Source organism: Watersipora subatra, chromosome 9, assembly GCF_963576615.1.
Source record: "Watersipora subatra chromosome 9, tzWatSuba1.1, whole genome shotgun sequence".
Classification (NCBI taxonomy): Eukaryota; Metazoa; Bryozoa; class Gymnolaemata; order Cheilostomatida; family Watersiporidae; genus Watersipora; species Watersipora subatra.
This window is the reverse complement of record NC_088716.1, coordinates 33,575,103-33,585,366: the sequence shown is the minus strand read 5'-3', so window position 1 is coordinate 33,585,366 and position 10,264 is coordinate 33,575,103. Positions and strand designations below refer to the sequence as shown.

General features: G+C 37.0%; 1 long non-coding RNA gene across 1 annotated transcript; it reads left to right on the top strand.

Moving 5' to 3' along the window:
* LOC137404584 (uncharacterized) lies at window positions 1–6,036 on the top strand. The gene is made up of 3 exons (XR_010979711.1): window positions 1–113; window positions 4,705–4,848; window positions 5,239–6,036. It is a non-coding gene; the product is annotated as an uncharacterized lncRNA (long non-coding RNA).
* Window positions 6,037–10,264: the final 4,228 nt, after the last annotated feature.

The following is a 10,264-nucleotide window of genomic DNA, read 5'->3' as shown; positions in this document are numbered from 1 at the left end:
GGTTGCTCTTGCTACCCAGGTGTTATCTGCATCAGTGGCTGATTCTCTAATTACCGTGAAAGAGTTAAATCTGCCAGTTTCAAGACTGTGATGCCACAGTTGAGTTCATTCAGGTTAGTGCGTGTGAATCTATTTTCCCATGTGTAACTGCAATTTGATATTGCAAAGACTTGTTATTGGAAATTTTGATGTCATGCATGGCAGTGTGATCACAGTTGGAATAATGTAGGTTAACTTATATAAGTTGTAGATCTATTAAAATTTAGCCAATGCTAGTAAATGTGGTTTTTTGTTGTGTTTCTGCAGAAAGTTGATAGACTATTTGATATACTCAATAGTCGGTCAGTTGCAGTTCGTGGCTATAAACGGCCTATACGGTTGTCTAGTATGGAAAGTCTAACTCCGTTTTGGCTAGACACAAAGACATATCTTATGAGTTTGAGAACAATGGATGATACACCTTTATACAGACTAGCTGTGCCACTCGGCGTAATAGAAAAGTATTTGCCCGTGTAATAGAAAAGTATTTGGACAGAAAATTGATTTGTATTTAACATATAACAACATTTGCCATTCCAACTTTCAAACTACATATCATGAGAAAATGAGAAGTAGTGAGAGTTTTGCTATTAGCCAGTTTAATAATGTGAGCGAACAGCTTCTCGTGACGTTATGCTATGACCCGCATCACACGCAAAGCAGTTAGGTTTTGCTCTGATATAATGACTAATTGGCAGGCTAGCATTTCGACTTCTGTAGTCTTGCGGTCAAGGCGTCAGACTGGTGAATGGCTCGGTCCGAGTTCGAGTTCTCTTCGGTACGGAATATTTATTCCAAGATTTTAAGATCTATAGCCGGATTTTTGACGGACACACAGATTTTGAGAAATATATATATATATAGACTAGGCGGCACTATGTTTTTGTTGTTGAAATTGTTGCTTGTTTTGCTATTCGCTTCCTATCTCTCCGCTATGGTCGAAATACTAGACTGAAATACTAATTCAAATTTTGGATTGAATCAGAAGTTCACACGTATTATTCTGGTAATGATCTATTGTTTGGTGACTTGATATAGTCTGTTATTTATTCACAATATCTCAGTTTATTTCTATGGTTAAATATTGTTCATTTATTGTTCCCTTTTTTAGTTTATGATCTTTGTGTGTGGATTGTTCTGCTTTTTAGTTTTCTATACTAGCAGCTGCATCATGTAGTCTGATGCGATATTAGTGCATAATTGTTATAAGCCTGCCTTACCTTATATTGATGTACAGCAGGGGTGCCCACATGTCTTTAATTGAGGGCCAATATTTAATATTTGAGAATTTTGGAAGGCCACAAGATGTATGATTATATGAACTGAAGTTGTATATGAGTTTAAAAACATTATTGTATTTTTGTAACTATATATATTATATTACTTTACATTACATCCACGTGTCAATAACAAATTATGTTTAATTGTCTTTAGTGATTATGGAGTACAGATTATGCGCGCCATTTGTATAGAGAAATACTCTACATAAAGCTTTACAAACCAGCCTAAACTGGGTTGCATTCCAAATATGTGCAAAAAGTAATTTTTTTTATATCTTGTAAGGTGGGCCACGTTAAATTTGATAGTGGGCCACCACAGGCCGCTATTTGAGCATCCCTCATGTAGGGGAGAGTTGGGATACATGGGCCAGAGGGATACATGGGCCACATCAATTTTTCAACTGAAGGAGTTGTATTTTCTTTTCTGGATTTCCATATGAAAGAACTGTGACCTTTGTCTTGTCCTTGACATACTTTCAGCCATTTTGAACAATGAGAATTGTGAAGTCTGACACATGTTTGTATGCTTGTAGAAATTTTCCATTGTTTGATGATTCTGTGAGTTAAGCCACTTGGTAAGTAATTGTGATAATCAATTTAAATCCTGTGCTATTTTGTGCTTTGACTGATTGACTTTATAGCAGCTAAAGGTTAATCTGAAATTTCAACTTAAATTTTGTGCTGGGTAATTTTTGTGAAACATGTGTCTGTAGGTTACATGGACCAGGGATACATGGGCCAGGGATACATGGGCCAGGGATACATGGCCCACTGGCCCATGTATCCTTATACATTTAAAATAGTTACTAAATGCAAATTTAGTGTTTTAGAACGGATATTGGCCGCTTACCAGTTATCCTTGATATTTAAGAATCATGTTATGTTTTTTTGATGTTATGTTACAAAATAGAAATATTTTTTCAGGTATTCAGAATGCCGCAGAATTACAAAAGAAGGACTAGCAGAGAGGTGGTGTCACATGATGTCATGCTGAAGGCTGTAGAAGCTGTGAAGAAGGATCATCAATCTGTGCGTCAAGCAGCAGGCCTGTACAATGTCCCTCGAAACACTCTCAGCAGGTATCTGAAAAAACATTCAGCGGACGAAGATGCTTCCCTCGAACCAAGCTACCGCAACTGCCAAGGTTTTACTACAGAGCAGGAGACCGAGTTAACTGCCTACCTCTGTGACTTTTCCAAACGATTCTATGGTCTAACTACAGTGGAAGCTGGGCAGTATTCATATGATTTAGCTAAAGCGAACAACATTAGTATGCATAGTCAGTGGGTAATTCTTGAGTCAGCAGGCAAATCATGGCTTCAGGGTTTCATGAAGAGAAATTCTCAAATCTCCATTAAAGTCCCAGAAGCCACAAGCATTGCGAGGGCCACAGTGTTCAACCGGCCAAATATCGCTCATTTCTTTGATGAGCTTGAGTGTGCCTTGAAGGCAACTGGATTCACCGAGGGCAGAATTTATAACCTGGATGAAACAGGTTTTAACACTGTTACTCGCCTGCCAAAGGTTATCTCTCCACGAGGCCACAAACAAGTTGGCCAGATAATGAGCACGGATCAAGGAGTGCTAGTTACTTGTGCTGCAATAATGTCAGCTACAGGTGTGGCTCTTCCGCCGGTGTTAATAATGCCGAGGAAAAAAACCAACCTGGCTTTCAGGCAGGATGCCGAATAGAAAACACTCTGGTCCTCACAAACCCTAGCACTGGCTCGGCATGGATGTGTAGAGAGTTATTCGCAAAAACCATAGACCACATAGTGCAGCGTACTCAATCATCAGCTGAAAAACCTATTGTCTTAATCATGGACAATCACGAAAGTCATGTAGCATATGAAGGGCTGAAGAAAGCCAAGGAGTGTGGCATACACATCGTAACTCTTCTGGCCCACGCGAGCAACAAAACCCAGCCCCTGGACAAGACCGTCTTCGGTCCTATGGAAAGATGCTATTCGAATTTTTCAAATTCATGAATGTTGTAGAATCCAGGAAAGCCTATTACCATTTACCAAATGCCAGAGCTCATAACTAAAAGTTATCTGAGAGCCTGCACTCCAGAAAATATCATATCTGGATTTCAATCGGCAGGAATATGGCCATATGACAGAAACATATTTACAGATGATTGGTATTTACCAGCAACTGTTTCAGAAAGGCCGATGGTCAACACTGGACAGACAACCACCACCGAGTCAACTTCCACCGCTGAGCCGACAACCACTGCCGAGCCGACAACCACCACCGAGCCAGTTACAGATGAGCCTATCGCTTTCATCTCTCGTCAGTCAGCGGCAGACAATCCTTCAACTTCAGGCAACCCATCAACGACAGCTTTCACAGTCCAGCCATCTGAATGTCGACCATTTCCAACATTAGCTAGGGCTCAATCAAATTCAAGTGTGATGACACGATGAAAGAAAGCGGTGACAGGATATCTAACACGAACACCTGAAATTGAAAGAAGAAAACCTCAGCCTAAACCTAAACGAGCCAAGAAATCGACAGTTTGCCGGCGATTAGCAGCGGTTGAATCAAGTGAGTCTAGTGACTCAGATGTGGTGGTACAACTGGACAGCAATTCCTCTGAGCCACTGAGTGATGCTGATAAGCCAAGTTGCATTGAGTCGGGAGATGTGGAAGTGGCGGTTGAAGACTTTTGCCTGGTGGAGTTTACGACGAAGAGGACTAAGGTGTTGTACGTTGGAAAAGTTCTAGCTAAAGACTCTGACGAAACAACTCTATCTGTAGATTTCTGCCGAAGGTCTGGTGATGTGTGGGTGAGTCCACCACAGCCTGACATTTCCACTGTCGATTGTAACCAAGTTCTGATGGTTCTCCCACACCCCACCCAGAGCGGAGGCACCGCTCGTCTGCAAAACACCCTGAACTTTGGGATTGAACTCGCATTAAATGTCAAATGAACTAACTCAGTAGCACACTATTAGCTTGTTTTTGGGGTTTTTCATGATTTATGGAACTTAAATTTATTCCTTTTGTTGTTTCTGATAGATGTTGGTAATAAAAGTTTATTAAAACCTCACGATACTGTTTTAATTGATACTTTCTTCTTGGCCCGTGTATCCTTCACCCCGGCCCAAGTATCCCAAGCTGAAGGATACATGGGCCAACATCATATAACTCTAATTACCGCCGCCATGTTAAGGTGTTGGTAATTTCAAGAGCATATTATGTTAGAGCAGGTCTATACATTGTTTTTATATGGGTTGGAAGTAACTGAGAGCAATAATTTGTATGTGGCTTAGAAAACAAAAAAACGGCACTTTTATTGGCCCATGTATCCCAGCTCTCCTCTACAGTAAAAAAATGAACAATGTTTATGTATTGACATATTTTGGTGGTTTGTTTGTAGGCATGTTTGCATTACTGGATTGGTGTGTGTTGTTGATGTAGTGCTCGGTTTAGTTGAAAAGCTACTGATGCCCCGTCATTTAGATTACCTGCTGATGTCCAAGTTCTTACAATACCATCTAGAGTTGTTCTTTAATGCTGTGTGGTATGTAGTACAGTGCTTGTTAATTCATTTCGTTCAAGTATAGCTGACAACCCACATCCTGTGCTTTGCAGTATGTGATTTCACCTGTTGGATATCGCTTTTCAGACCACACACTGCTTTCAAGCAAAATAGATCAAGTGGGCCAAATCAAGGATGATACAAAAAATGATATCACCAAGCTTCAAGATAATGGGCGCCAAAACCTAAATATAATCAATTCATATAGTGCCATCTATTTTCTTGCTATGTTTGATTGTAATGGAGACATTTTGGCTGATACCTCAACTGCCTAATAATTTTCTTTTAAAAATCATTATTATTCAGTCCCTATTTTAGCACCATTTCCATTTTATTTCCAAATGCAACAAAGGATAACTGTTATTATTTTAGGAGGCTGGAACAACAACCCATCAGCAGAGCATTTCCAGCATATCTTTAGGCGCTTGGTTACAAGATGTGGTGTTACACCAGGAGCTACTGGTAATGTCAGATCTAAGGATGACACTGCATTGTTACAAGCTTCTACTACCTATGTGCCACCAACTGTTGGTAGTGAAGATTATGTTGAAGATGTTATTGACAGACAAACTATGCTTCCCGAAGGAATGCTAAACATTACATCACATCCTGTTCTTGGTAACAATGCTGTATATTTATCTGGTTGGCTTGTCAGAAAACTGCTTAAAATGGGACGTTGTGAGCCATGTAGGCCCTCCCTAATTCGGTCTAAGGAAGTTAGCAAATATGATGATATTCATGTTCTGTTAAGAGTTAAAAACAACGGTGGCTTGGTTTCTCCTTCTGATAGTGTTGTAACAACTGTTCTTTGCACCGAAAAGTATCTGAAGGCGGCTACATCAGCAAATCAATGTTTGAAATATCCCAAGATTCTGAAGTGTGTAAAAGAAGAGATTGCACGCTATGATATATTTGAATTAAAGCAACATTGTGTTGACACTTCTGTAGGAATTGATAATCATCCCTTCTCACTACTAGCTTTAGTTGTTGAAACATACTTTGATTTAAGACAGCACCACTTTGCCAACTTAAGAAACCTAGATTTACATAAAGTGAACATCAGGCATAATGCTACAAAAAACATATTATTTGGAGGACAGTGAACTGTTATGTTGCTGTGACATAAATTGTCTATAGCCGGTTTAAGTTAGTATTTATCTTTAAGACTTCTCTTTATATATGCATACAAATTGTACAGTTTGCAAGCATGTAGTGGTTCAATTTATTATATAATTTGTATATACTATAATGCTATTAGATATTATATTAGGATCATCAAAGCATCTGGCTAATTTATTTTTTGAATTACAAACAAATTGGATGTTCAAGTATATTGTAATTAAGATTTATAGATTACTTTATATATGCATACAATTTGTGCAGTTCGAAGGCATTTAGTAGTTTAATTTGTTATATACTTTTTATATATAATGCTATGAGACATTGTATTAGCATCCGAGCACTGGCTCATGTTTTATGCATAGATCATGTCCTTTTCATCATGAGGAAAGTTTTTCTTGCAAGTCAAACAAATGTTAAAAAATAAAACAACTATAAAATGGTTTAGATGTAAATGTGAAATAATTAGCAAGTAATAGCTAAATTGTGTCTGTTTTGCTATGATTACAATAGAAGACGATTCTGTAATGGTACAATTAATACGAATTGAGAAACAGAATAAAAATCCTGAATATGTTAAATTAATAATAACAATTCCTGCATAGAAGTGTGTGTGTGTAAAAAAGGTTACTGTTCCACCAGAAGCTATTCATCAAAACTTTGAACACAACGATACTGGTACCTCTCGATACTGGTACAAATGTAAAAATGAGATATCATAATGTTTTTGTTTGATCGAACGGAGAGAGAATGCGGAGGCTCTTCCCACGGTAATAATATAATTGTCCGTGTGAGAAGAATTGGCCTTGACTCCAGATATAGTAATAGAACCTTACAAAAAACCGAAAATGGAAGTTCTATAAAACACGAAAAAACATCATGTTTTATAGAGTTAATAGAATTCATAGAGTTTCAAATAATACGTAATTCAGTGTGTGCATACGTTATACGCATTCATGTACCGTCATTCATGTACCGTCATTCATGTACCGTATTCATGTACCGTCATTCATGTACCGTCATTCATGTACCGTCATTCATGTACCGTCATTCATGTACCGTCATTCATGTACCGTCATGTAATTCATGTACCGTCATGTAATTCATGTACCGTCATGTAATTCATGTACCGTCATTCATGTACCGTCATGTAATTCATGTACCGTCATTCATGTACCGTCATTCATGTACCGTCATGTAATTCATGTACCGTCATTCATGTACCGTGCATTCATGTACCGTGCATTCATGTACCGTCATGTAATTCATGTACCGTCATTCATGTACCGTGCATTCTGTCATATACTGTATATGACAGCAGATAACGCTGAACTGGCCATGGCGAGCAACGTATATCTCTTAATAACGTATATAATCAGTACACAAATCGTCAAATTTTAATTTCGAGAGAAATTATTGTTGATATCATTCAGCAGAAAAATTTGCCTAAACAAAAAAGTATCGTGTTTTCTATAGTTAGACAAAGAATGTTTCATAACAGCAGGTTTGTAATGCATGGGCGCAATGCTAAAATAATACATCATTTAGTGTGTGCATACGCTATGCGGTATATGATAACGTTTTTGATCCTTATGCCTTATCTAGCTGATTATTAGAGCGCGTGGATTGAAATCTTTTGATTGCATCATAATGCGAAATTTTAAATTCCAAGATTTTAATAACTATAGCTGGACAAACACAACGACGAATACAAAGACAATCTTTAAAAAATATAAATATAGATTAACTTTTCTTTAAAGGTTGACTTGCAACAAAATTCGCATTACAGTTATTTGGTATCAAAACGTTCACTATGTTCACTCTGCTGTGTTGTAGGTGCAAAATATGTGGAAATGTGATTGCAAATTCTAAAAATCTCAAATACAGACAGTTAATCGCAGCCATCCCGAAAACGTCGTACTTTGGAATTTCTTTATTTTGATGACGTTCTCAAACATTGTGGTGTTGTTTTGACACGTTATGTTGTCACATGAATTGAAAGGCCAATAAAAAGCTCAATATAAAACGTCTCGTAGGACTAGTTTATGACAAACACTTCGGGTTCTACCGGAAAGCCCTTATCAAATCTAGATGCTCGCTACTTTACAGTTTCGTTTCAGCTTGGTCTAATCTTCTAGTCGTAATCTGATCATGTGACCCATACTTCCTGCCAAACAGCGCGAATAATTTCTGCAGCATTTTTCGACTATCAAAGGTGGCCAACAGGATTGTCATTTTTATTAAAATATGATATGCACTCCTACGAGCTAAGGTTAAAAATTAAACAAATTTTTATGGTAGGTTTTGAGATATCAGTGCTGAAAGTGACCGCATTACGCTGACGATGAAATAGACGCGTAAGGACAATAGACATGGTTTTATTGAATCCGTGAAGCATATTTGTGAAAATATTTCAGCGAATGAAGTTGCATGAATGTGTAACCAGAAGCCATCGTATTCAACTACGTCCAATTTGAGCCGTTTTGGAAATGGATTCCAATCTACGGCGTTTTCGTAATGGTTGCTATTAACTGTTCGTTTTTGAGCTTTTGAGAGCTTGGAATCACATTTCCACATATTTTGCCCCTACAACACAGCGGAGTAAAACATGGTAAATCTTTTGATACCAAATAACTGTAATGTGAATTTTTTTGCAAGTCAACCTTTAAGTCTATGAGGCAACTTAGTTGTTTCATAGGAGAAAGTTGACTCTCATTGGCATTGGGGTTTGTCTCCCTTACCAACTCTGATCTGCATTGATTTGATGAGGCAGAAATAACCAAAACGGTACTGTCTGTAGCATGTATACATATGTATAAGTGTATATATATACATACATATACCGGTATGAGTGTATATATATACATATATAAGTTATGTTTAAACATCAAGTATACAGAACTACAATAACATACTACAATGTACTTCTGTATTTGATGTACTTATATACTATGAGTACATAATTTATGGCTAGGTTATCTTTATCTGGTGTATACTCTGAGGCTTGGTTATCTCTGTTTTGTACATACTCTATGTCTAGGCTATCTTTATCTGGTTAAACTCTATGACTAGGTTATCTGTATCTGGTGTTTACTCTATGACTAGGTTATCTTTATCTGGTGTATACTCTGAGGCTAGGTTATCTCTATTTTGTACATACTCTATGGCTAAGTTATCTTTATCTGGTGTATACTCTGAGGCTAGGTTATCTCTATTTTGTACATACTGTATGGCTAGGTTGCCTTCATCTGGTGTATACTCTATGGCTAGGTTATCTTTATCTGGTGTATACTCTATGATTAGGTTATCTCTACTTTGTACATACTGTATGACTAGGTTATCTCTATTTTGTACATACTGTATGAATAGGTTATCTCTACTTTGTACATACTGTATGACTAGGTTATCTCTATTTTGTACATACTGTATGACTAGGTTATCTCTATCTTTGTACATACTGTATGACTAGGTTATCTCTATTTTGTACATACTGTATGAATAGGTTATCTCTATTTTGTACATACTGTATGAATAGGTTATCTCTACTTTGTACATACTGTATGAATAGGTTATCTCTATTTTGTACATACTGTATGAATAGGTTATCTCTACTTTGTACATACTGTATGAATAGGTTATCTCTACTTTGTACATACTGTATGAATAGGTTATCTCTATTTTGTACATACTGTATGAATAGGTTATCTCTATCTTTGTACATACTGTATGAATAGGTTATCTCTATTTTGTACATACTGTATGAATAGGTTATCTCTACTTTGTACATACTGTATGACTAGGTTATCCCTATTTTGTACATACTGTATGAATAGGTTATCTCTATCTTTGTACATACTGTATGAATAGGTTATCTCTATTTTGTACATACTGTATGAATAGGTTATCTCTATTTTGTACATACTGTATGACTAGGTTATCTCTATCTTTGTACATACTGTATGACTAGGTTATCTCTATCTTTGTACATACTGTATGACTAGGTTATCTCTATTTTGTACATACTGTATGAATAGGTTATCTCTATTTTGTACATACTGTATGAATAGGTTACTATTTGTTGTGTAGCTGAAATGTTAGTAATAATGAAATTCTTTATCTACGAGCAATACCATTAGGCTTACACACTTTATTGCATTTGGATGGTTTCCATAGCAACAAACTAGAACATACTTTAATGGAGCGTTCAGTTGGCTACCTTTTTGGGATTCATGGTATGTAGTAATCGCTGTTACTTTCGTGTCAACACAGAGCCAGTTGA